Raw genomic sequence first — 27826 nt, 5'->3', positions numbered from 1 at the left:
AGAGTTTACGTGCCAATGGGAAGAGGCAAACAATAAACACAATAAAACAAGTAAATTATGCCGTGATATTTATAAGGTGATATGTATTAGAGGGTAAAAAAAAGAGCAGGGAAAGGGATTGTGAGTGAAAAGGAAGGGACACTAAATAGGAAGCTATGTGTAGACCTCCTTTACTCAAGGTGAGATCTGAGCTAACACTTGAAGGAGTTCAGCAGGATATCTTAAACTGCCAGACTGTTTTCCAAACTGACTGCACCATTTTATATTTCCACCAGCAGTGTTTGAAGATTCTGATTTCTCCACATTCAAATAAACACTTGTTATTATCTGACTTTTTTTTTTTTTTTTTTATTCTAGCGATCATAGTGGATACGAAATGGTAACTCTTTGTGCTCTGGTTTACATTTCTCTGATGGCTGGTTTCCCCACCCCCCACCCCCACCCCCCCACTCTTAATAGTGTCTTTTCAAGGTCAGAAGTTCTTAATTTTGATGACACTCAATTTATCAATTTTTTCTTTTACAGATCATGCCTTTTGTACTGAACGTAAGTAATCTTTTCCTAACCAATGGTCACAGAGGTTTTATACTATTCTTTTGTCTACAAGTGTCAAAGTTTTAAGTTTTATATTTATACTCCATTTGGAGTATTTAGTTAACTCCATTTGGAGTTACTTTTTCTTTTACTGTAGAACAAAATATGGATTGAAGTCCAGTTTTTTCGCATGTAGATATCCAATTGGTCCAGCACCATTTGTTGAAGACTGCCCTTTTGCCACTGAAATGCTTTGGTAACTTTGCCAAAAATCAGTTTAACATGTGTGTATAGATCTATTCCTGCACTTTCACAGAGAGTATAGTATAGTATAAAACGTGCAAATTCAAATCCCTACAATCACCTAAGTTAACAAAAATGTGTAAATGGGGTGAATTTAAGCCAATAGGAAGAAGTGGGGGCTATATCTTACTGAACAGAATATATGCTATCCTTAAAGCACTCAAATTCAACAGATATTAAAACACTGTGTAAGGATGTCTGGGTAACTCAGTCGGTTAAACGTCTGACTTTGGCTCAGGTCATGATGTCACAGTTCATGAGTTCGAACCCCACATCGGGCTCTGTGCTGACAGCTCAGAGCCTGGAACTTGCTTCAGCTTCTGTGTGTGTGTGTCTGTCTGTCTCTCTCTCAAAAATAAACATAAAAAACAAAACAAACAAAACACAACAATGTGTAGACCAAAACAATGGTGGGTATATGTGGTTGAGGGGTGTGCATAGGAAAAAACTCTGGTATATTAATATACTAGAGACATATTACAAATGAAAAAAAGCTAGACAGAGAGGAGAGTACATTGGGGAAAAGGTTAAAGGCAGTTTTATAGCAATAGGTAAAACAGAGGGAGTAACAGAAAGGGAGAAAGATGACACTAACAGATGGGAGAAGAAACTAAAAGGTCAGATACCAGACTGAGAATTAAAAGGGGTTAGGTCAAGTTTGTTGTTTTTTTTAAAGGTAAGCTCTACTAATATAACTATTAATAACAATGTCAGAAGGGTGGCTGTAGTTTGCCTCAGTTAACAACAATGACATAATTATTTGCATTTACAGCTTAGTTAACTTTTGTCTTCGTTCCTCCTCAATTAAAAAAGGGAAAAACCGGGGCACCTAGGTGGTTCAGTCGGTTAAGCAACCAACTCTTGATCTGGGCTCAGGTCACTACCTCACGGTTCCGTAGTTCGAACCCCACGTGAGGCTCCACGCTGACTGCACAGAGCCTGCTTGGGATTCCCTCTCTCCCTCTCTGCCTCCCCCTGTTCCTTCTCTCTCTCTCTCTCTCTCTCTCTATCTCAAAAATAAATAAACTTTTTTTTTTTTTTTAAGAAGGGGGAAAACCTATTCATATTCATAAAGAGAAAAAATGTATTTTGTAGGGCAGGGTCCGTGTCACTTGTGCCTTTACAGCCTGCGGAGCAAGGTTCAGCCCGTTTACCACCGGGCAGCCTGCACGGAGGAGGTCAGACTCCGGCGGCTCCGAGCTGCCTGCCGGCCTGCCGCTGGCTGAGCTGCTATGGCTGTCCCTCCGTGACAGACTAAGAATACCTTCCTTTCACTGAAGGTTCCTGATTGTTTCTTTTTGTTTGTTTAACTCCTGATCCAAAAAATTAAAGAACAGTTCTTTGCTTTGGAAAAAACACCCAAAATTCTGAATAAAATTATAAATTCATATTGTAATTTTCAGAAATCCACCAAAATATTAATAGCTTTTGTCTAGGCACAGGACTATATATAGCTACTTGCTCTAAGTTTTTCCTCCCTTCTACTTCTTAATATTTTTCTCTACTTTCCACAATATTCTATTTTCCTTTCCGAAAATGGGGGACAAAAACAAGCAAGTGAGACAGCAAGATAGCTTTCAACCAAGTAATATATCATGAATTACCCTTAATCTCTTAAAATACCAAAGGAGAAATACATTTAACATGGGTGCCAAAGTAAACGTCCCCCAAATAAATGATTCCTAAATGCACATTTAATAATTTGGGAACTTCAGAAGAAATATGTTTTTAATACTATTTTTTTTTTAATTAGAGATAAGTTCTTTCTTAATGCTAAACTAGATTTAACAGCTATAACTTACTCTGATGCCTGGAGTTCGAGCAAGGGTCAAGCTGTGATAAGCACCTTTATTTCTGGCTCACACATTTGCTTCTTAATCCAATAAACGTGTACCATCTTTGTCTCTGAGCTATCAGTGCAAATCAGAATATAACTACCAGTGCTATAGATTCACTCGTTACACTACACTTCACCATATTCACTTTATATAAATGATCACAAATGTCTTTCAATGTCAAAATCTTAAACTATAAAAACTTGACTTTCTATTTATGTTTACATTTTATTGCCCTAGTATATATCCTGTACCAATTTTATTAACGGGTTAATATTTATTTTAAGTCACAATTGCTAGAGACTAGAATCTTACTTTACTTGCTCCATAAAGAAGTGTAATCAAATAAAATACACCTAATAAAGACTATTACCAGCACTTATAGGATTGTGTCATTGCTAAGAAGTTCAAAGTTGCTATTTTTCAACTAAATTTGTTGAATGAATTATGGGTTACTCCGGAATAAGTTAGTCAGAAATCTGGAGCCACACAGTTCCAGGAGCCTGTTCAGTTGATAGTATAAATGTTTCCTGACACACGCCAAGGGCTTCTAAAGTTGGACAGACAAACTGCTGAACCTAATAACTGCTCACCATCTACAACCTGATGAATTCATTACTTTAGATAATGCTAAAACTTGGTGGAGGAAATGTAGAGGAAGTAAATCTCTCACACTCTGGCAGTAACGTCTAAATTGGTGTACCTCATTAAGTAACGTCAAATTATTCTTCAAAACTGAAGAGGCATATACTCCTCAACTAGTGAGTCCAATCCTAAACACACACACACACACACACACACACACACGCATGCACCCTCTACAGAAATTCACACATGTTCACGATAAACATGTTCAGGACTGTACAATTGTCTAATTAAAAAAAACTGGAAACTACCTAACAACGACCCAAAGACAAATGGGTAAATAAATTATGGTGGAGCCACACAGTAGAAAAATGTTGAGGAAAAATAAGCACATCGCAAGAGCATATTACAGTATATTACATATCTAAATTTTTAAAACATGCAAAATAGTTATATTATTTGAGGAAACAAACATATTCAGGATACTGTTTACCTCGAGGGAATGGGTAGGAAGGTAAAGTGAGAGAATGGTACACGGAGGGTTCAATTCCACATTGTTTTACTTCTTTTTAAAAAAATTTGAAATACAGCAAAATGTTAAAGTCCAATTAAGTTAGGTGGATGGTACATGGAATGATTCTTCTACTATTCTTTATTCTCTTCTGCAGGTTTCATATGCAAATAGTTCCTATCAATCCAACACATAAAGAGATCTGAACTGGGTGGATTCTATTTAACAAATAGTCAATATCTGACAGAGTTAAGTAAGGCCAGCAACAAAGCCCCCATGACAGAAGACTGTTTGCATAAGACCTATTTCCATTGGGAATGCTAGAGCCACATGCATGCATTGGCACACATCATCTAATTAAACCCCCAACAACACTGTGAAAATGGAGGTATTATCCCCATTTCACAGATAAATGAGGTCAAAGAAATTCGGTATCTTGGCTAAGGTCACGTAGCCAGTAAGTCACAGAGAAGAGCCCAGATAATTTGTAGGTGTAAATTAACTTTCACGGCAACTCTAAGGAGTTTCAAAGGAAGGGAACATGAAGTTTAGTAACTTGTTAAAAAGGGGTTTCACTTAATCATAAGTTCAATATGAGTCCCAAATATATGTCTACCAAAAAAGCAGCTTAATTTTGAGTTCTATAATAAGAAAAAACAAAATAAACAAAAACTATCAGCCAGCCATACTTTGTACTAATATGTGCATACACCAAGTACTGACTTTAATTTTAGGAGCCAAGTTTTAAGAGGACATTGATAAAATGCAGAGTTGTTACCAGGGGCAATATTCAGCTGAATAAAAGAATAAATGTTAAATGTTCTAACCATTAGCTTTTTAAAACTGAGCTGAATTACTGGGTGTTTTATGTAAGTGATGAATCACGGTAATCTACCCCTGAAGCCATGAGCACACCGTATACACTATGTTAGCTAACTTGACAATAAATTATATATTTAAAAAAAAAAGAAATGGTGAAAGACCAGAACTACGTAATCACAAAGACTAAGTGATACTCTAATTTTCCATTCTGTATTTTTTTTATCACTCTAATGCTTAGTATTAAGATAAAGTGTATGCTGTGCTCTGGAAAATTAATTAATTAAAATAAAATTTTAAATAAAAATTAAAGGGGCGCCTGGGTGGCTCAGTCGGCTGAGCGTCTGACTTCGGCTCAGGTCACGATCTCACTGTCCGTGGGTTCGAGCCCCGCGTCGGGCTCTGTGCTGACGGCTCAGAGCCTGGAGCCTGTTTCAGATTCTGTGTCTCCCTCTCTCTGACCCTGCCCCGTTCATGCTCTGTCTCTCTCTGTCTCAAAAATAAATAAACGTTAAAAAAAAATTTTTTTAAATAAATAAAAATTAAAAAACTGAGCTGAATTGCTTTAGGAATATGAGTATTTCTCTGAATACACTGGTGGATATAATGCTTTCATTTAATTATAAACCCCTGTGGGTTATTCTATGTCTTACTTCTGGCTGCTATAACAAAACATCAGAGACTGGGGGTACTTAGACAACAAACATTTATTTCTCAAAGTTCTGAAGGCTAGGAAGTCCAAGATCAAGGTGCCAGTAGATCTGGTGTCTCATGAGGGCCCTTTCCTGGTGTATACATATCTGCCTTCATGCTGTATCACCACATGCTATGGGGCAGTGGGGGGTCGTGCAAACTCCCTGGTATCTTCTTACGAGGACTTTAATCCCATTGTGAGGACAGTGCCCTCACATCTCATTTAAACTTAATTACCACCAAAAGGCCACACCTTCTGATACCATCACATTGGGGGTTTTGGGCTTCAACATATGAATTCTGGGGTGACACATACTTTCCATCCATAACATGATACAATCACCAACTCCTTTTAACTTAAATTGCTACAGGAAAAATGAAATTAAAACTGTGGTAAACCATCAATAAACTCAATAATTATCATTTCCCTCTGAAACATTTTTTATTTATAAAATGATTTTTGATTAGATAAGATTTCTTAAATACTGCATTACAGTGCAATACAATTCAGTGAATGAATCATCTCTGTATATGTGCTGCCAAAGCCAGCACAGTAAACAAATCATCTCTGAAAGTGTCAAAAAAGAAGTTGAAAGCCTCTCCGTCACAGATGCTGAAGCCTCTACTCTGGTAAAAGGTTGGACTGCATGATCAATAAACTTCCTCCTAATTCTCACATTTTTTTAAGTGCAAAGGTTAATATGGCTTTGATAAAGAAACTCCATTTAAGACCAACAAAATACTCATTAGCAGGAAGTCAGAGGTGAAACTAATAAAGTGGCAGGAAATCATATACTGATTAAGATATTATCCAGTGAGGTTAATCAGAGGGTCTTGCTGTGTAAATTTAAAAATAACAAGCTTTATCTCTACTGCAAAAAGAACTGAAATCTACCTCATACACAAAGAGAAATATTAACTCAAAATGTATCAAAGACCTAAATTAAGTCCTAAAACTATAAACTCTTAGAAAAAAACACAGGCATAAATTTTCATCACCTCAGATCAGGCAAGAGTCTCTTAGTTATGACACCAAAGGGACAAGGAAAAAAAAAGATAAATTGGACTTCACCAAAATTAAAAACTTTTGTGCCTTAGAGGACACCATCAAGAAAGTAAAAACACTATCCACATGATGGGAGAATATATTTGCAAATCATCTATCTGATATGGGGCTCATATTTTCAATAATAAAAGGGCAAATCACCAAATTCAAAAACTGGCAAAAGATTTAAATAGGCATTTCTCTAAAAAAAAGATGTATGAATGGCCAATAAGCGTTATGAAAAGATGCTCAACATCTTAGTCATTAGGGAAATGCAAATCAAATTACAATTCCACTTCACACTTTAGAATGGCGTGGGTCAAAAAGTCATATAATAGTAAGTGCTGACAGGTGGCTCAGTTGGTTAAGTATCCGACTTCGGCTCAGACCATGATCTCACAGTTCATGGGTTTGAGCCCCGCTTCGGGCTCTGTGCTGACAGCTCAGAGCCTGAAGTCTGCTTCAGATTCTGTGTCTCTTTCTCTTTCTGCCCCTCCCTACTCATGCTCTGTCTCTCTCTGTCTCTCAAAAATAAATAAAAAAACACTTTGGGAATGCAAGCTGGTGCAGCTACTCTGGAAAACAGTATGGAGGTTCCTCAAAAAATTAAAAATAGAACTACCCTAAGACCCAGCAATTGCACTACTAGGCATTTATCCAAGGGATACAGGCGTGCTGTTTCAAAGGGACACGTGCACCTCAATGTTTATAGCAGCACTTTCAGCAATAACCAAAATACGGAAAGAGCCCAAATGTCCATCGATGGATGAATGGATAAAGAAGATGTGGTCTATATATACAATGGAGTATCACTTGGCAATCAAAACGAATGAAATCTTGCCACTTGCAACTACATGGATGGAACTGGAGGGTATTATGCTAAGTGAAAGTAGTCAGTCAGAGAAAGACAAATATTATATGACTTCACTCATATGATGACTTTAAGATACAAAAGGGACATAAGGGAAAGGAAGCAAAAATCATATAAAAACAGGGAGGGGGACAAAACATAAGAGATTCATAAATATGGAGAACAAACAGAGGGTTACTGGAGGCGGTGTGAGAGGGGGAATGGACTAAATGGGTTAGGGGCATAAAGAATCTACTCCTGAAATCATTGTTGCACTATATGCTAACTAATTTGGATGTAAATTTAAGAAATAAAATAAAATTTAAAATAATAATAAATAAATAAATAAATAATACTTAAAAATTTTTTTAAAAATAGTAGTGCTGGCAAGGAAATAGAGAAATCAGAACCCTCATACACTGCTGGTGGAAATGTAAAATGGTGCAGCCACTTTGGAAAACAGTTTGTATTCCTCAAAATGTTAGACACAGAGTTACCATATGACCCAGTAATTCCATTCTTTGAGAAGTCAGTGAGATGATTCATTTTCAGAAATACCAAATAAAAGCAGGGCTGTCTAGTAACAATAGGTTTACAACCCATTGGAAATATGTACAAACCCCCACCTACCCACAATAGAGTCCCAAACTCTTAGACACTTCACTTCCTGGTTCTTCCTCCCCTCTCCATTTCGTGGGCTTATTTTTCACGGGCTTTGCAATGAGTGTGAGCCAAAGAACTGAAGTCTCTGTGTCACCTCAAGGAATGTACATTTGTCCCAATCAGACTATTTTTTGCCTTACATGGGCAAAGGCATTGTCTGGGTAAGGCTGTAACCTCTGTAGTACTCAGCCAATGAGGAACTGGGGGAGGCCCTTGCATGCTAGGAGATAAACTGCCTGCTGTAACTGCCCCGAGCGTGCCTGTCCATCAGACACCTGCTCTTGCAAGAACGGTGATTAAAGCCTTGCTTCACTGTGCTCCGAGTCTCCTCCGCGTTCCTCCTTTGATTGGGTCAGTGGCCTTATTTCTCACACACTCCTAGGTACATTACTAAAAGAAAGGAAAACATATGTCCGTGTAAAAACTTGTACATGGAAGTTGACAGCCAGATTATTCATAATAGTCAAAAAGTGGAAATAACTCACATGTCCATCAACAATTAAACAGATACATAAAATGTGGTCTATGCATACAACAGAATATTATTTGGCCATAAAATGGAATGAAATACAGATCATGCTACGATATGAAAGAACCATGAGAGTATTATGCAAAGTGAAAGAAAGAAGTGTGACACAAAAGGTCAAATATTGTATGGTTCCATGGGATTTCTTTTGGCGTGGTAGAACAGTCTGATAACAGTGATAATAGTTGTATAACTTTGTGAATACACTAAAAGCCACTTTAAAAGGGTAACTTTATGATACATGAATTATATCTCAATAAAAATAATGATAAAAATAAATAGGAAATCTTTCTTGGGATTAATCATAACGAAATCCTAGTAGATTTCACCACAGTAGATACAGTATCCTAGTATGATTCCCAGGGTAAAAGAAGAACTGCAGTAAGCACAGGACCAAGAAACTGTCCAGGTGAAGTCTCGGGGCTTTCTGATAAACACATTAGATAATCAGCGGTTAGCAAAAACAAAGCACTATTCCTATACTCTACATGTCTGCCTCAGACATCAATCACGATACCCTCTGCCACTGAGCTGGAAATTGCAATAGAACTCTTCTAAACAGCTATCCATGTACTCAGTACCAATTTATCATAATCGATAACAAATTGCTGAAGGACAGACCTACAGGTACTAACTTCATACCCATTTCTCATAGTCTGTTACACATGCAAATATTAGTGGTTAGCACTTTTAATAATGGTTTTATTGATTACAAAATATTTGACATACAAAAAAGGTATTGAAAATAATTTTAACAGATATACGCACTATCCAGCTAAAGAAATATACAAATTCAGTTAATATTTCTCCTACTTTTAATAAATATTTATCCTTTTAGAAAAAGAACTATGGGGGCGCCTGGGTGGCTCAGTCGGTTAAGCGTCAACTTCAGCTCAGGTCACGATCTTGAGGTTCGTGAGTCTGAGCCCCACGTCAGGCTCTGTGCTGACAGCTCAGAGCCTGGAACCTGCTTCAGATTCTGTCTCCCTCTCTCTCTACCCCTCCCCAACTCATGCTCTGTCTCTTTCTCTCTCCTTTCTCTCAAAAATAAAATAAATATTAAAAAAAGAAAAAGAAAAAGAAAAAAAGAAAAGAAGAAAAAGAACTATGACTCTTGCTCTCTCAGTTAAAAATATCTGTACTGAGGAACGTCTGGGTGCCTCAGTCAGTTAAGCATCCAACTCTTAAATTTGTTTTTGTTGTTGTTGTTTATTTATTTATTTATGTTTTAAAATTTACATCCAAATTAGTTAGCATATAGTGCAACAATGCAATACAGCACACCTGTATCCCATGGATTAATGCCTAGCAGTGCAATTGCTGGGTCGTAGGGTAGTTCTATTTTTCGTTTTTTGAGGAACCTCCATACTCTTTTCCAGAGTGGCTGCACCAGCTTGCATTCCCATTAACATTTTTTTGTAATGTTTATTTTTGAGAGAGAGAGACAGAGAGACAGAATGCAAGTGGGGGAAGGGCAGAGAGAGGGGGAGACACAGAATCGAGGCAGGCTCTAGGCTCCCAGCTGTCAGCACAGAGCCTGACGCAGAGCTTGAACTCACAAACCGCGAGATCATGACCTGAGCTGAAGTAGGACGCTCAACCGACAGGCACCCAGGCGCCCCTACATCCAACTCTTGATTTTAGCTCAGGTCATGATCTCACAGTTTGTGGGTTCACTGCGCTGACAGTGAATCCCTGTTTGGGATTCTCTCTCTCCCTCTCTCTCTCTGCCCTTCCCCCGCTCACACTCTCCCTCTCAAAATAAATAAATAAACTTTAAAAAAATCTGTACATACTGTACATATATGGCCCATGGAGTAAAACTAAGACATCATATTCACCTAGAGACTCTTAAGCGACCTGACATATGACATTTACTATGTATAAAATCTCTATCACTGTCAATTTTAAGAAGAGAAGGAAACTCCCACATGTCAACAGCAATAGTAATGGAAACAGAAGTTAGAAAGTGACCAGAGGGTTCTTCCAGTCCAAACTTTCACTCTCACTTAGCCAAAGGCAAAGGCCTCCACTATCCACCTTTCCTGTGTATTGCCAGCCCAGCACACTTCTCATTTTAACATCCGTGATATGTTTCAAGGCACTTTCACACACAATATCTCATTAACCCTACAGGATAGATAAGGCAGCTCTATTTATACCCCTTTTTACAGATGTGGAAGAATGTCTATTAAGAAGCTATTAAGAGCACAAGATCGGAGTTAAGCAGGGCTTGAACCCTTGCTTCACTACTCAGCAAGGTGAACCACAAAATAAAGATGAGAATGCCTGCCTTACAGCATAGTTATGAGGATTAGATTACACAACATATACAAAGCACTTAGCACAGAACCTGGTGTAAAATAAGCACTAAATGAATGGTAGCTGCTACTACTGTCGCTGTTAATTAGGCAAGATCACGCAGCTCCTAAACACAGGAGCCAAGACTGAAACTTGGGTCTTCTTTGATTCCACACACCACAGCTTCATTCTCAGATGGTCATCAAGGGTTCTGTTTTATAGCGTAGACCCTACCATTTCCAGGCAATACTTCCCTGTTCTCATCTAGACACGTTCTCATCTAGACATCTAGATCACATGATGATCGCTTTGGGATTTTAAGAATCAAAAACCAATAGCAATACCAACAGCTGCTAACATCACCAAAACACAACCAGGCATTAAATGGGTCTCATAATACTATCTATAAAGTCATCTTGCTCCCCACACACACAAAGTTAAACCTTATTCAAGCTTCTACGTCAAACTACCAATTTATAGGATATACAGAGGGTAGAGAAATATGTGAAACTAAAGAGAAATCCAGAGTAACAAATTCTATAGGACAAACCACCTAGGTTCTTCAACACATAAATTACAAGGGGAAAAAAAAAAAGAGAAGAAGGAATCTACAAATTTTAAAAAGACTTAAAACACATTTCAATTAATTCTGATGTCAAAAAAATATTTTTGATTCTCCCCCCAAAAAGGCACAGCATCAGCCCCATGCTATGGGGGAGAGAATACCCTAGAGACTTAACCAGAATACTCAGGAATACTTTAGGCTTTGGGACATTTCTTTTTATCCCTTGTAAATCAATAAATTAACATTCTGGTTTTTAAAAGAAAAGCAATAACAATACATACAGCTTTTACTCTGCCTATGCTACATCTATGATAAAAGTCTTATTTGGAAGAGTATTTTTGAAAGACTACAAGTTTAGTCTTTAAAAATGTTTAAATGATCTTCCCCAACCCCCTCCCCCAATCTACAAGATGGCTGGAGCAAAGGTCAAGGGAAAAAACAAATAAGAAAAGTCAGGAAGGAACACTTTTGTAACTGAAGCTTAAAAGAAAACCCACAGCACGAACAGGATTAGCTGTCAACAGTAACTTTCCCAGAAGTAAACCATCCTATGATGAGATCTGAGATATCTTAATGAAAATTATAGCACCTCTCTGTCATCAAGAAGCAGTCAGTTAAGGTAAATTAAATGAAAATTCAACTGAAATTTCAACATGGGCACATGCTGTAATGTAGATTACTTGTTTATTTCCAGAGTATTCTAAAAAAGATTTGAGACAGCTCACAAAGTGCATTAGAATTAAAAAGAAAAAGGCAATAAGACTGGGGCAAAGAGAAAATGAGGGAGGAAAATAAGATGAAGCCAGGGGTAAGTTTACCACACAAACTATATGCCACAGGTTCTCTTGAGCTGCAAGGGAGGGACTTTGAGTTCCCCTGCAGAGAGAAATACCATGGGTTACAGGAGTCATGATGACTATGTAAGACAAGGAAATCAGCTGGTCAGGGGAAACACAGCTTTTCCTTTTACAAAGACCTGGGAAAAAAAACTACTACATGGGTTCTAACAATAATGGTGATGATAGCAGCTTGAACTATAAAACACTACACTTAAAAATAGTTAAGATGGTAAGTTTTATGTTATGGATATCTTACTATAGTAAAAAAAAAAAAAAAAAATGGGGGAAAGCAGCTCATTTTCATCGCATGTGTCGTGGGCTGGGTGTGTTCCAAGCATTTTACATGTTTAAACTCACAAAATTCTCATAACAACCTTGTAGAGGTAGGTACAATTTTATTACCCTATTTCACAGATGAGCAAACTAAGGTGCCAAAAGGTTAAGGAGCACACAACTAGGAAGCCTGAGAGCCAGGTTTCAAGGCCAGGACATCTGGCTCCAGAGTCCACACTTCAAACCATTACATAATCCTTTATCCAGAATGGTGTCCCCTTTTGGGCAAGAGTATTTGCCATCAGCTATTAATTCATTTTGTGTTCAGTCTTAGTATTCCAGACAGTTGCCAGAAGTAGTAGCAGTGGTTACCACATCAATAAGGGCACTAAGATAAAGGAGATAATAGCCTCACAAGAATGCTACAATAAGAGGAGTACTAAATTTTATAAAGCTGTTTATTTTAATGGCCTTCAATAAAGGTTGATTGCACTATACCAAATAACAATTCTGTAAAGTAATTCTACCCCAGTCTAAAACAATGCAAGCTATATACTTAGCATTCTGGTATTCTGGCTTGATCCAAGTAAAAACTGTTTCTAAAGCAATGGACTGAATGTGTTTAAGCAATTCTCAGAGAGTGCTGTTTCTGACTGCTTAGGTTTTTGATAAGAATTAAGCAGCAAAGTAAGTGGATACATACTTGCTAGAGTGAAGCTATTCTATACTGCCAATTAAGGGTAGACTAAATACTTTCATACTCAATCAAGTACAGAATCAGGTTAGCGTCCACTTATGAAAACTGAGAAACCTAACCACTAAAGATACCTAGCAGTCAACCCACCTTGCCATGGAGGTGAGCCAAGAAAGTATTTTCTTATAAGGCCAAAATTTGCCTCTGAAAGTGGTTCTGATTCTGCGCCAATGGACAAACTGGTCAGTTGAGCCTGAAAGTTCTATACCATTCAATGTACTCTCAGTGATTTTGAACTGGAAAATTCTCATAACAAGAGTTTCCCAACATTCATCTCAGTCATAAAATTAACCTCAATTAAGCACTCACAGAACATCCAATTAAGACATGTATCCTTGAGTTAACTAAATGAATTGGGCAGTTATGTAAAGTTATTAGATATAAGCCAATTAAATGTCCAGGGATATCTGTAAAATATATGTATGATGTAGGTTTTGGAATAATAGATATATCATATCTTTCTTTCTGAAATAACCAGGTAGTAGGGTCAGCTGCCTACCAAGGCCATTCCTCATTAATGTAAATACAAGCACATTATGGCTAGGAAGCAAGGAAAAAAAAAAAAAAAAAAAAAGACAAGTATCCCAAAAGGAAAGTGAACAACATGAACAAATTAAGAGCCTTAGAGGAAAAAAAAACCCAACATACAACAAACATCTGATAAGATGATCAACTTTATCAACAGTCAGGGAACTACAAATTACAACAATGCTGTTATATCATTTTCATCCATCAAATAGGCCCCAAACAGAAATGACTGACAATATCCAGAGTTCATAAAGGTGGGGGAAAGCAACAACTATCATATGCTATTGGCAGAAGTGTAAACTGACAAAGCCTTTGGGGTAACATTTTGAAAGGACATCAATTTTTTTAAATGTGCATAACCACTAATTCCATAAGTATGTTCTCAAACATGTGCAAAAACAAGTACAGACTTGGATGCCTACCAAAACAAAGCTCACAACAGCAAGAAACTCAGTATCTAAATGTCCATCAAAAGAGAGAAAGATGGCTAAATTACAGCATATACATCTAATTAATGTTATACAGCATTTTATGCAAAGATAAAATGGCTCCTTCGTATTCTGAAATTAAAAAAAAATTCCCATGCCATTAAGTTTAGAAAGTCTACAACAATTCAAAAAGTATGATCCTAGGGAAGAAACCAGGACAGATGCCAAAGGGGGTCTGAATTAGTCAGAATTCTTTCAGTTCCAAGAGACAAAAACCTGGTTCAAACTAGCACAAGCAGTTAGGCAACTCATTTAACTGGGATTAATGAGTTTAGCTCATTTAACTGGGAAATATAGGGTGGATCTAATTTAAGGTTCAAGAGGATCCAGAGCCTCCAGTGAGTCCCCATGCTCGTGCATGTGAGAATGTGTGTGATTATGCTTTGGGAGTGTGTGTGAGAGACAGAGTCCGTCTCAGTCAGCTCTGCTTCACCCTGTACGTTGGCTTCACCCTTCCCTACAGTGGACAGGCCTCCTTCATGCGGCCAGACACACTCTATCTCACTTCGGCGGACTCCAAGGGAATGAATGAGCCTGTCCCTTGTCCAACATCCATTTTTCAACCTGAAGGAAAGGCTCTGAACCTGTACTGGTCATAGAGCCATTCTGCAGCAATCACTATGTCCAAAGAAACTATGACAGATCAGATCCAGCCTAGGTCACATGCCCATCCCCTGGCCACTGGGAAAAATACTGTGACCTGAAATGGCAGGGGGTGGGGGGTTGGGGGGAATGTGGGGAGAGACAAGACAGCCTAAATTAACAGCTGCCATATAATTCATTACAGAGACTTTTGCCTTTTAACTCCACATACTTCCATTTCTTTGAATTTGTTGTTAGAATACAGTCAGGATTTACATATGTGATTTATTGTTTAATTTAAAAGAGAATACTATTAAAATGCAGTCATAAAGAAGGCCTAAAGTCAAAAAAGTTCAAGGTTGATGACTTTAAGAATAAAACTGGGAGGAAAATCGGCCTCATGTACAAATAAGAAACCGGGCTTCCTACTCCTGCATACTTGGCCAACATTTTAACTACCACCCAGTAGTCCTTCTCAAACCAAGCATTAGAAAATGAACGAAAAACAGAGAAAACAGATTTTAACTACTCAGCAGTATGTTGATAAGAGGGAGGGAAAACACCTCCAGGGACTCTAAGGAGAAACTTTATGAAATCCTCAGACAGCAAGAGGCTGCCAAAAGTGTCAGAAAGCCCTTTCTTTATGCCTTTTCTCACTTTTCCCACCCTACAATATTACCAGCCAAACAGTATATGTAGAATAGAAAAGCTCAGGATCAGTTTTACTTAAACTAAATCACTTTCCACCTGTTTCAAATATCTACTCTAAAGATGGTAGCAAACCATCTAAACTAAAACAATTTATATCACCTACCCCTAGAGACATTATTAAAATTTCTCCTTTAATTGTCCCAAGGTCGACCATTCAACACTACAAGCTCTTTTCACAAATTAATTTAGTAATAAAAATCCCATTTAGACTGACACACAAAACAATTCCTTTTTCCTTCAATGACTCCAAGCAAGGCCTACCAATTCTGGTATTCATTCACCTCTCTAAAGAAAGCCAATTCTGCAAGGATAAGGCAAAGACATTTATTGCTCACGAAATATCTCTTGCACACATTTCCTAGCCCCTTAAGTAGCTGTCCCATGACTACTTCTGACCAATGGATTACATAAGAAGTGATGAGGGTCACTTCAGGGTCAAAGGCACAGTAACCAAAGAGGTTCCATGTTCCTGATAGCGCATCAAACATACTTTATTATTTTAAATACAGAACCCTTTTTCATGTTCCAGGAGACTATCCTATAGGCATCATTCCAGATCCTACAAATCTAATTCAAATTCTACTTCCACCAAGAAGCCTACTCAGACCACACATATCATCATTAATGTGCTACGTATGTATACTGTGGATAAAGTACTATGGAAACACTGTGGTACTGACATATAACTAGTAATAAATGCTCTACCCTCTATAATTTACAAAGTGGTTGCTGCAATAGTACCCATGTAAAAACAGAAATAAGTATACATGATAATAAATAAATTTCAAGTGAGTGCTAAAAATAGTAAGTGCCACAGGAGTTTCCTCACATCTCAGTTAGCAACTAACTAGTTTGTTATATACTCCCATATGATACCTTTTCTATTATTTTTTAATTTTTAATTAAATTATGAATTAATCAAATGATGAGGCACCTGGGTGTTCAGTTGGTTGAACATCTGACTCTTGGTTTCAGTTCAGGTCATGATCTCACCATTCGTGAGTTTGAGCCCCACATGGGACTCTGTGCTGACGGTGCAGAGCCTGCTTGGGATTTCTCTCTACCTCTCTCTCTCTCTCTGCCCCTCCCCAGCTTGCTCTCTCTGTCTCTCTCTCTCTCTCAAAATAAATAAGTAAACATAAAGCAAATGAGACTTTTTTATGGGGATTACGATCTTCTTGAAGGGCAGGAAGCCTAAGATACAATAATTTTGCCACTCCCCATATTACCATTCAAACAAGTACTCAATAAAAATATATATTTTAGTGAGAAGAATAGGCTGAGAAATCAAAACAGAAGTATAGGAATCCCCAAGACATCAGTACTTTATGTCTCCAACAGGGCAAAAGAAACACAAGTTTTTCTGTTATCCATGGCAGGTAGAACTCTACACTGGAGAACATGACTCACCAGGCTATGCCAGACTTTTGTACATAGCCATGACAGCCAGCTTCTTATCCTGTAGGACCACATGCTCTCCAGCCAATATTTGATTTCCAAATCAATTTCCCAAATACCCTGAAACCAGTAGAGAGAATCCCTAGATAATATGTTCGAGTATCCCAGGCACACATTAAAAAAAAAAAAAAAAAAAAAAAAGGTCTGTTTCTCTAAGTACATTAATAAGCAGCATTATGGTTTAATCAATATGATTTGTCAAATATTTTATTATCTATGTGTGTAAGACATTGCAGAGGACAAAATATAAATCATAAGCCCCTTCTGCCATTCTCATACCCTACCTAATTTGGGAGATAGGACACGTGAAAACAAAAAATTCCACACAGTACAAGGCAGTAAAGTGTCAAATGAATAATAAGGAAAATATATATGAAAAGAGTTCATAAAAGGAAGAGATCACTTTCAAATTTCATATTCTAAACAATTAACAAGCAAGGTGGAATCTGAGCTGAGCTTTTAAGGATAGGTAGAATTTCAAGAAGTATAGAGTAGGATAATGGAGAACATTCCAGGGAAAAGAATATGTAAAGGAGTGGAAACAGAGAAGCCTAAGGAATGTTTAAGGGACAGTAAACTGACAATTGATTTCAGTTTACTAGGGGAGAATAGTGGGAAATGAGACCAGAAATCCAGGTTGGTGCCAGACACTGGAAAGCTTTAAATGCCAAGCTAAGTAACAATTTCATCTTGACAGTAATGAGGAGCCATTGAAGGTTTTTAAGCAAACAACACAATGAAAATAAAAATTAGGATGATCTCTGCAAAACAAAATTTAGGACACACTTAAGAAGGAACTCACTGGGGGCAGCGAGACCACCTTGGATAACATGGCAATAATTAGGCCTAAATTAGAACAATGACAGTGAGGGAAAAAAAGGAACAGATCTAAGCAGCTGATAAAACTTGGAAAGTGTTTTTAGCATATGTCAAATCAGACCCTAAGGACTCTAGAAAGCTGAGATTCAAATGCTAGAAAGAAAGAGTTTAAAAACACAGCAACTGTGAATTCTAGCCTACCCAGCAGGGTCTCCCCACACTTAAATTGATACCGGGCTCTTCCATACGTATATGCATTCCCATCTCCACACCCCTACAAAAGGTCCACTCTTTTTTATTGGGGTTTAGGGGAACAGAGGTGGGAAATGATATATAAGAGCCGCAAAGTGATGAAGGCCAGGTAGTTGTGCAACAAACAGAACTCAAACATCTGTAAAGGCCAAAGGCAATGCAATCACATCTATTGCAAAATGGAAAAACAGACTGCAAATCCAGTCATACTGCAGGCTTGAGTAATGACATCAGATATATCCATTAAACTTGGCAAGAAGGTGAGACTAGATGAATGGAGTTTTTGAGGTCCCAGTCCTTAACAACAGAGGTTCTTAACCTTTGCGGAGGTCATGAACCCTTTTGGGAATTTGGTAAAAGCTATAGAACCCCTCTCCAGAGAAATGCACAGACTCACAAAATTTTGCATACAATTTCAGAGTATTAGAGATTCTAAATCCATGAATTCCAAGCTTTCTTAGTTAAGAACCCTTGCTAGAAAACACTGATAACTACTTTTTATCATATACCCCACAGTTTAATAAAAGTTTTTGAATAGGGAACCACATATGTATATTTATAATTTATATACAGTGCACACCAGACCAATAAATTATGTACCTCGTGAAGCACACACAAAAATGGAAATTTAACAGAATGACATTTGTTATAATAAACAATTCTAAAGCATTTATCTTACTTACTGATGACACAGTTTTCTGCTATTCCTAATAAACACTATTATTAATACCACTATTTTTGCTGAGAGTAATGTGATTGAGTGTGGTTTGTTATTTTTTTAATTTTGCTTTCATATTTTTGTAATATGGCAACTTCAAGTCTGGTTCTAAATTTCAGTTCATTTTTATAATAAATCACTATTTTATTTGTTTTTAACGGCTATCATAGCCAAAAGATTTATTTCACAAAGATGGATAAAACCATCTTGCTACACTGAATAAAACATGATATAATATTCAATCTTCAATCCCATTCACCATTTATGCAAAGGTTTTTGCTAAAGTTCAGCTAGTGCACTTCCATACTTCCTGATGACAATCAGTTGTTCTTCCTAATAAACCAAACAGTATTGCTTTTTTATATTTTTGGCAGATGAGCACAAAACCACTAAAACATGTAATTTTAGGGTGTCTAGGTGGTTCAATTGGTTAAGCGTCCGACTTTAGCTCAGGTCATGATCTCGCTGTTGGTGGGCTCGAGCCCCAAATCGGGCTCTGTGCTGACCCATCAGAGCCTGGAGCCTGTTTCAGATTCTGTGTCTCCCTCTCTCTCTGCCCCTCCCCCCACTCACACCCTGTCTCTCCCCCTCTCTCTCTCTTTCAAAAATAAATAAACATTAAAAAAAATTTTTTTAAACACCTACTTTTACAAGGTTTTAAAACAGGTTAGAAAATTTTGTTTCCAAGTTCAAATGTACATATAAAAATACTCTTAAAGTTACACACATCATTTTTAGCAATTAAACCCAATAATGATGAAAATAGTTCCAAATATTCATTTTCAATAACCTCTGTCATAACATTGAATTTTATTTTGTTCTGAATGGTAGTTAATTTTTGAGTCACTGTTATGAACTCACCATCGTCCCAAAGGGACAGATAAAGTGTGTTTATTTTTCATACATATCTGCTAGGCAGCATACTACTCACAGCCACTTGTCACAGAAAATGTCAGCAAATTTGGAACATCTGTGTTTTTGTGAAAGAAAAATGAGTAAGTCATCTTTAAGTCAGACAATTCTTAAGACCTTTGCCTTAAGATGGCCAGTTAACCTCTATGAAATATTGTACAAAAGATGGACTCCCTACTGCAATACCAAGTATGTTAAGAGTCTACTATTTAAAATAACAAATTTGAGGGGAACCTGGGCGGCTCTGTCCATTAGGCATCTGACTTTGGCTTAGGTCACAATCTCACGGTTTGTGAGTTTGAGCCCCACATCAGGCTCTGCGCGGACAGCTCAGAGCCTGGAGCCTGCTTCGGATTCTGTGTCTGCCTCTCTCTCTGCCCCTCCCCTGCTCATGCTCTGTCTCTCTCTTTCAAAAATAAATAAATATTTAAAAAAAAATTTTTTTTAATACAAATTTGAAAATCCATTTACCCAGGCCCCCATAAACTGTAAAACATCACAACAGACTGAAAGAAATTTCCTTAGAGACCTCTAATATTTCTCCTATTTCCCAGATAATTTTATGTAAACTCTACCATAGAGACCATTGTTCTAAATGTGCCTACACTCTCGTGGGTCAAAGTGCTCTATCAGTGCCCTCCAACCAATTTCCCTTGCATGCTATCGAAGTTTAAGAGAATTATCTTTAAAGGTACTCTAATTATATTGTCTCCATCTCTGAATTACTACCAGTTTGGCAAAAGACACAACCACAGCACATTCTGTGACACCAGTTGTCTTCAACACTGTTCCCTCAGTGTTATGTTGGCTAGCAGTTCAGTCAAATAATAGACAGGGCTAGAACAAGGTCCAAGACTCTTCATGACATATCCTGCCTTAAATCCTTTTTGGAACATGGCAGGGCATAAATAAATCAGTAAAATAAATCATGAACTATACTGAGAGCCAGGGACTTTCAACTTACATGACCAACCTCACTTTTACAGCGAAATATACTTATATTTATACAAGGAGATGACATTTTTACACTTAAAAAACAAGTCCGCTGCATAAATGCCAAATGATAATACACTGTTTAAAAAAAACAGCTACTGCTTTAAAAAAAAAAAAAAGTATAAGCCAGTGAAAAAGATTTTGTACTAACTTCTATCAAAAAAACACATAATCTGTTCTCAAATATACATAAAAATGAGTGAATAAGTTCCCAGTGTGGTAAGCCTTACATATGGAATCATTTCAAAAACTATGAAAATATAAAATTTGGGGTGTAAAACCTGCCAAAAAAAATCTATGTAAATTTGGAAAACTGACATTTCTCATAGATCTCATCCAGATCTACATACTTCACTGTTCCCCACCACCTCCCTCCATTAAAATCCTGCAATATCTTGCTACTGCACCTACAGCATCTGGTTCCCACCTCCTACATCAGCTGGTGCCACACTCCTCCTTGCACTTTCCCCCTTCACTGCTCCTAAGTAATTCCAAGCTTTTCCGTCCTTTCATCTTTGCTATTTAATCTTCCTTACTAGAGTGCTCTCCTCACCCTCACTCATATACAAATCATCCCTTGCCTTCAATGTTCTGGGCCACCCTAAGCCCTCCATGAAACCTATCCTGATCACTCTCAAATGAGAGTAACTGCTCCCTCTCCTGAATCCTCAAAGCACTATTTCATACCTCTCTCATAGCACTCATCACATTCAATCAGCATTATAGGTATTTGTGTGTTCGTCTTATCACCTCTTTTAGGGCATAATCTCCTTAAGAACAGGATCTGTGTCTTATTTAACTTCCCTATCTTTTAACAACACAGCACCTTGAACAAAGCAGGTACTTCTATAACTGCATCTTGAATGAATGATTGAGTGGATACTTAGAAATTCAATTACAGACTTCCTGTACCCCCTGGAATGGAGAGGGAGGCACGAGACTTTGCAGAACAAGTAACTTTCCCCTAGGTTCCTCCAAACGAACTCACCAAAGTAAAGCCAGTATTACACACACAGGTGCTTTCAAAAAGCAAGGACATTTCATCCTTCAACTATCTGGTCAAATAGAGTATGATATCTTTATATACACACATATACACTCACATAGAATATCTTCCATTGAGCAATAATCAAATCTATGCTTGATAGTAAAAGCATGTAAATATTTTAACCATACAGGCAAACTAAAAATTTAAGATGTAATATATTAAAGCTATCAGAATAAGATCAACCATTCAAAGTACAAGTGGAAACAGAATGACCAAGCAATTTATTTCAAATGGAAAAAACAAGAACAAAAACAAAAAAAAACCCTGAGCTTTAGCTATTTAAATGCTAACGAAACTTGAGAGGCAGAATTTTATTGCTAAGAATCCAAAACCAACCATTCAAAGATAAGCTTACCTAGACAGAAGCACCAAAGAATCAACATTACTAAAGTACAAAGGTGAGATCAGAAACAGCATGAAAATCTTAAAGTGACACTATCATTAAGTAACCGGTATATATGGGCTCCTGGGTCATCAGAAAGCAATGAGATCGCAGGAGTCTCCACTGCACATGTAAGGAACAGAGAAAACCCAGAAAGGAAAAGAAGGCTACGATGTGCCCGACTGTGGCTAACATGTTAGAGACAAGCCACTTGCAAGGTATGCCTGTCATTTCAAGTCAGAAGACCCTGAACTCAAATGTCATCCCTAATACCTACGAGTTGTGAATCTTACATCAACCACTTAACCACCCTGAGCCTTGTTTCCTCGTTTATAAAATGTAACCTGTAGAATCAACCTGAGTACAGTGTGTCTAGGAGGTGGCACTCAATAAGTATTTGCTGGCTCTAAATGGAGGGCCATACAAGAAAAGCAGACCTTTCTCTCCAGGTTCTTTTGCAGTTTTTGAGAAAGCAGTCTTAAGTAATTCTGATACTTTATGGCAATATTCGGCAGTCAATATTTGGCCAAAAAATAAAAATACTCCTTTCCTCCTAGCTTACACATTACCTAAAAGCTTACTAAAATTCTTAAATTTAAAATCTCTTTGTAATAACCTTCAAATACTAAAAAACAAACAAAATAAAACAAAATCTCTCATAAAGAAGCCTGGAAGCCAAATACCTGACCTAAGTAAAACCACTAAGTACATGAGCCAGGAAAACTACTCTATTTGCCTGTCTTAGTCTTCTCATCTGCAATATTAAGGAGGTTGTGGAGAACTTACTATTAAGGCCCCTTTACTCTAAATGGTGTGGTTTATGCCATCTCAAGGACTTTCCAACCTACTTAAGAAAAACAATTCAATGTACAATTTAAAAAATTATTTCTTTCTTTCAAAAAGGAGGAAAAGAATACAAAATTTATTACATAGAAAAAACTGAGCAATTGATGTTAAGGGAGTTATAAAAACAAGCTTTCTAGAGAACATACCGACTCTGACCCTGTTCTTGAAGGTCAAGAGATAAAAAGGAAAGGAAACACAATTTAAATAAAGAAAATGATATCTACAGGTAATTACAACACTTTCTTCACTCGTGTAGCACTTTACAGTTTACAAAGATTTCTGTTCATGCCATCTGCAGCAAATTTTCTGGAATGAGAAATTCAAGAACAGTTTAAATTATTTGCATTTGATAAATTTGTCCACAGAAAAGTCTCTGCTACAAACAATAACATCAAAAAGCATTCTGGAAAGGAATTTTTTAAGCATTTCTGTGTAGGATGAATTAGGCAAATGCACGCAGGCAAACAGCTATAAACCTACAAATCACAGAATCTAACACAAGGAAAAAATGTGAAATTGGGCCAATATGCTGTTTTAATGATAAAGAAACTCAGGCCCACAGAGTCGATGTGACTCTCATCACTCCATGTGCAAAATGACAGGAGGACCAGATTGAAGAACCAGAAATAAAGGGGGAAATCCAAGAAATTGCAGAGGAAAGAATCAGAATTTGGTGATGGACTAGATAGTGATGTGTTTAGGCTATATTAGCGTAAGAAAGCATTATCAAAGTCTTTGTGGCAATCATTATTCCAGACATATTTTGTTATTTAATAAGTTAATTGAAAGATCACAACAATATGAGGGTAAGTACCTTATTCCAGTTTTACACATGAAAACCTGAGATTTAGTGTGGTTACATAACAAGCCCAAGGCTACATCTACTAAGTATCTGGAAGAGCCAGGACATCATCCCGTCTGAAGTCAAACTTGTATTTCCAAAAGAAGCCTAAAACTTGCCTCAAAAGTATAAGCTAAAAGGACAAAACTCAAGTATTGCTTTGGAAATGGTGACTACCCCAGTGTTACCAGAATTCTGGTCCTGTTAACAGGTGTATTTTACCTCTGTGCTTGCACCTAATCTGTCACCAATGGTCAAGTCCTGGATGTCTTCATAAAGCTAAACTTCCCAGCTCTCCACACTAAACCATCCATGGGAGAGAGCAGATCAAAATATATCTAAGATGAGGGTGACTGGAGGGCGATTAATTTCAAATCTTACAAAACTCAAGTGACTATAGCTTCTGTTTTGGCATAAGCTATTTACCTTCAAAATATGATAACTATACTAAGCTTTCCTAAAAGCCTGTCACTTCAAGAAGCCTCAAAAATACTGTTGCAGATGGGGGTATGGGGGAGGAAGCATGGAGACAACAACCCACTCTACTTGCACCTCTGAATTGGATTTATATGTTGGTGTCAGTGTTTTGTAATAATTTCTCTTCTTCAACCACATATCCTGCAGAAATATAAAATAACTATTTCTCTGTATCCCAAGTATCTATAATCCAAATACTGTACGCCCATTAAGCATTGTCCAGAACGACAGAAAAATCCCTGCACCTCCTTAAACTAAGCATGCAAGCACAGTACCCAGTTGCCTCTAGGCCATTTTATGACCTCGGTCCCCACATGTTGACAGAAAGGCACAAAGTCTAAAATATAAAAGAATGGAGAAGAAAGGCTTGAAATGACTAGACTTTAGGTAAGAAAAGAGGTCAGAGGCCACAGGGCCCATTCTCAATGACCAATGGCCAAGGCTAAACTAGTGGTAAACCGGGGAAAGAAGCAACAAAGAAGTCCTTTGCGAAGGTCTAGTCTGCCCCAATGGGTAGGAAAGTTACACATGGTGGGGAGAAATTTGTATGGCTCTGCAGCCCAGACTCTATTCAAGTCCTGGATCGCGTGAATTTTCACCCAGTCCCACACTCCCGTCTGTGCCTGATACTTGCAGGAAATGTAAAAAGGAGACCACCACATGGTTTTGGCCCTCTGCCAGGAAAGCAATTGATGGCCCTCTGAGAATTCTTGCGATTATCATATGTAGAAGGAAAAAACCACCACCAAGATAATAATGTGCATCCTGGGGATCTCCTCCCATGCCCCAAGACTTAGAGATAGTGTGCGCTTATACTGACCGGCAGTACTTGCCCTAAAAGGAAAGCTATGTTAGGCCATAGGGTTTAAGGTCAACTAAGTCCAAAAGACACGCCACATAACATCAAACAATGTGGAGCCCTTGGAGGATAACGCAGAAAAGACAAACTAAAGTAAGCAACAGAAGGAGTATCTAAGAAAAGGTACATAAAATTGATGACAACAGAGGAGAGCTGAAATGTCTTCGAAAAACAATTAGAAATCACATTGTAATACACAATAAAACAGAGAAAAGATTTTTAAGGAATGTCCAATATCCTCTCCCCCACACTCCACCTTTCAGCATCTCTAACCCTCATCACTTACTCAACATTTAGTCCTGGTGAAGACCAATCATTGGATTTGCAGGATCAAGAGTACATGCTACGAACATTCCGTCCTGAGAACATCTTTAAATTTTGAGGCTTGTTTACCACCCTTCCCTATAGAGTAAAAGCATGAAGTGTTGCCAATGCTTTCATAATATATACCAGTTAGCACCATAGCAACCCAATCCTCTGCCCACCAAAAGATTAACACATACACACAAAACAGGAAATTCAACAAAAATTAAATTTGACCCTAGACTCCCTCAACAGTTAAATGTCTTAAGTAGTAGCAGTATCTTTATATCACACCCACTTCATGCTACCCTTACGGCTTCCTGGCATAAGCAAATTCTTGGGATTATACAAACTGCTGCTTCTGTTTCCAGCCCAGATTTCTAGAAATGAAACCCTAGAATTGAGGGAGAAAGAAAAACAAATGTTGGCAGAAAGAGGGAGGAAAATGCATTGTCTATATAATCCCAGTGTAAGTGGGACAATCACCATTAGTTCCATCAAGCCCTTTTTTTCAATAAAACCACTTACCCAAAAATGCAGAATCTAAAACACTCCCTTGGCTTAAACCACACAAAAAGCAATTTAATAGACACAATCCTACAGATTTTCTCAGAAAGAAATGAGGAAGAGATTAACTAAAAACTATGTCAAATTCCAGTTTTGCCCCTCAAAATTCAAACTTCCCTGTGACTTAAATAAATGCAACAAATAAGCAGTGGAAACATGTCTACAAAAATCAAACCAAACACCTGTTCTTATAAGCAACACCCCACCATTTTCTCTCCAAACCATGTACTTCCCTATTCAGGCCCCCTTTTTGATCCACTGTTCCCAAAGCATGAAGTGCAAATAACAAATGGAGGGACAACATTTTAGAACCTAGTTCACAGAACCAAATTAGACCTTTCCACAAAGGACAGGCGATAAAATGGAAACACTTCCCAACTGCATCTAGTTTATGACAAGTAGTTCAAGGAATGCCCATTTATTAAGATGAATCAAACCCCACTGCTACCTTTCACCCAAAACTATTTCTGGTTCAAGAGCCAAGAGACCTAAGCAAATACTTTCTTTTCACATTATTCTCAACATGAAGAAATCTGACCCCCTTCCTACTACATCATAGCTTCTGTGAAACAAGCTGAGAGAGAGGCCCCTTTGGCCAACTTTTTTTTTTTTTTTTTTTTTTTGAGCCTAACCTCCAACCAATTCCAGAAGAAGAGACAAACCTCAAACCAATTTAACCCTTGATATCCATCCCTTCAACAGAACAGTAAGCTTCACCGCAGCAATGTTTGACACAGACACTTGAAGATTTCTTAATCACCCAAGTGTAAGCCTCAGCCCTCACAAATCATCGCCACAGAGATTACTCTTGGCATCAACAGAGGGTGCTGGGACTGCAATTCACTCAAGAACCCTTCATTCACCATCACCATACTCGACATTAAAAATTCGCCCTCTCAAAAGAAAAAAATGTCACCTTCTCCACAAGGACACCTGCCTCTTCAACGCCTCTACAGTGAATGAGGAGAGCCAACCACGAAAGGCTAAAAGACCTTCCAGCTTAAAGTTTTCCTCCCCACCAAACTCTGCAGCCACAGCACCGTGGACTGTCCTTGTTACATACACAGGCATTATTGTCAAAGCCTCCGTCTCTCTCTAACATCGTCAGCCGAGGCTGTGTCTAGACCATGGGGGTGACTGCTTTAGAAAGAAGCAAAACAAACAAAACAAAACCCACAGCTGGGTAGTAAGGACTAGGGACCCTGGTGTCCGGTTTCTCCGGTTCTCTTCCGAGAGACCAGAGGGCGGCTCGAGTTCTGCTGCTGACCATTAACTAGTCCCACCTCCCGATCGTCCAGTCAACACGTCGGCTCCCCCTCGTAGGTCCTTTCAGCAAACTCCTAGCAAGGGGACCAACCCCTAGCCCTACAGGAAAATTCACTTATCCATCCCCTTTCTACCTCCGAAATCCCTCGCCAAGAGGCGGAAAAAGCGAGTGCGCCGGGGTAAACAGAAGCGCCGTCGAAGGCTGCGCTTACGGAAAGGCACGCCATGGTCATCCCCATTTCGCAGTCCCGGCAAGCGAGACTCGGAGAGGTTGCCCGGCTTGCCAAGGTCACCGCGCGCGCCGGGGCCGAGGGGCGCCCGCGCCGACTTCCGGCTCCCCCTCTCGGCGGCGGGGAGCGCCGGAGGGCTGGGGGCGCCGCTCCCCACGCCGGGCCGGCGGCCGCGAGCCTCGCGCACCCTCCGCGGATGCTCGCCCAGTCGGCGCTAACTAGGGCAACTGGGAAAAGGGGCCGCGAAGTCGCTGCTGCAGCAATTTCCTCCGCGGGCGCAGCCCCCAGCTGGCGCCCGTGACAGCTGCGACCTCCGCCCCCTCCAGCCGCGCGAGGCCGAGGGAGAACTCGGGGAAAGTGGGAGGGGGACGGAACCGAGAGAAAGGAGAGCGGGGGGCGGAGGGGCGCCAGCTGCTCCCCGCCCCCTAGGGCCTCGGCGGCCGCGCGGCT

At 38.6% G+C, this 27826-nt stretch overlaps 1 protein-coding gene across 8 annotated transcripts in view; it reads right to left on the bottom strand.

Moving 5' to 3' along the window:
• Positions 1-27265, bottom strand: part of NCOA1 (nuclear receptor coactivator 1) — a 239996-nt gene extending 212731 nt beyond the window's left edge. For 5 of the 8 annotated variants that reach the window (XM_081795176.1, XM_060649915.3, XM_078444902.2 and 2 more), the window contains exon 1: positions 3751-4721. The gene's annotated coding sequence lies outside the window, so the exon portion shown is untranslated. Of the gene's footprint in view, positions 1-3750; positions 4724-25296 lie in introns of those variants that run through there. The other 3 variants (XM_081795179.1, XM_078444907.2, XM_081795178.1) reach the window with 2 other exon arrangements.
• Positions 27266-27826: the final 561 nt, after the last annotated feature.

The sequence above is a fragment of the Panthera onca genome, chromosome A3 (assembly GCF_046562875.1).
Source record: "Panthera onca isolate mPanOnc1 chromosome A3, mPanOnc1 haplotype 2, whole genome shotgun sequence".
NCBI classification, from domain to species: Eukaryota; Metazoa; Chordata; class Mammalia; order Carnivora; family Felidae; genus Panthera; species Panthera onca.
The sequence above is the reverse complement of the archived record's forward strand: the minus strand, read 5'-3'. Positions and strand labels throughout refer to the sequence as shown.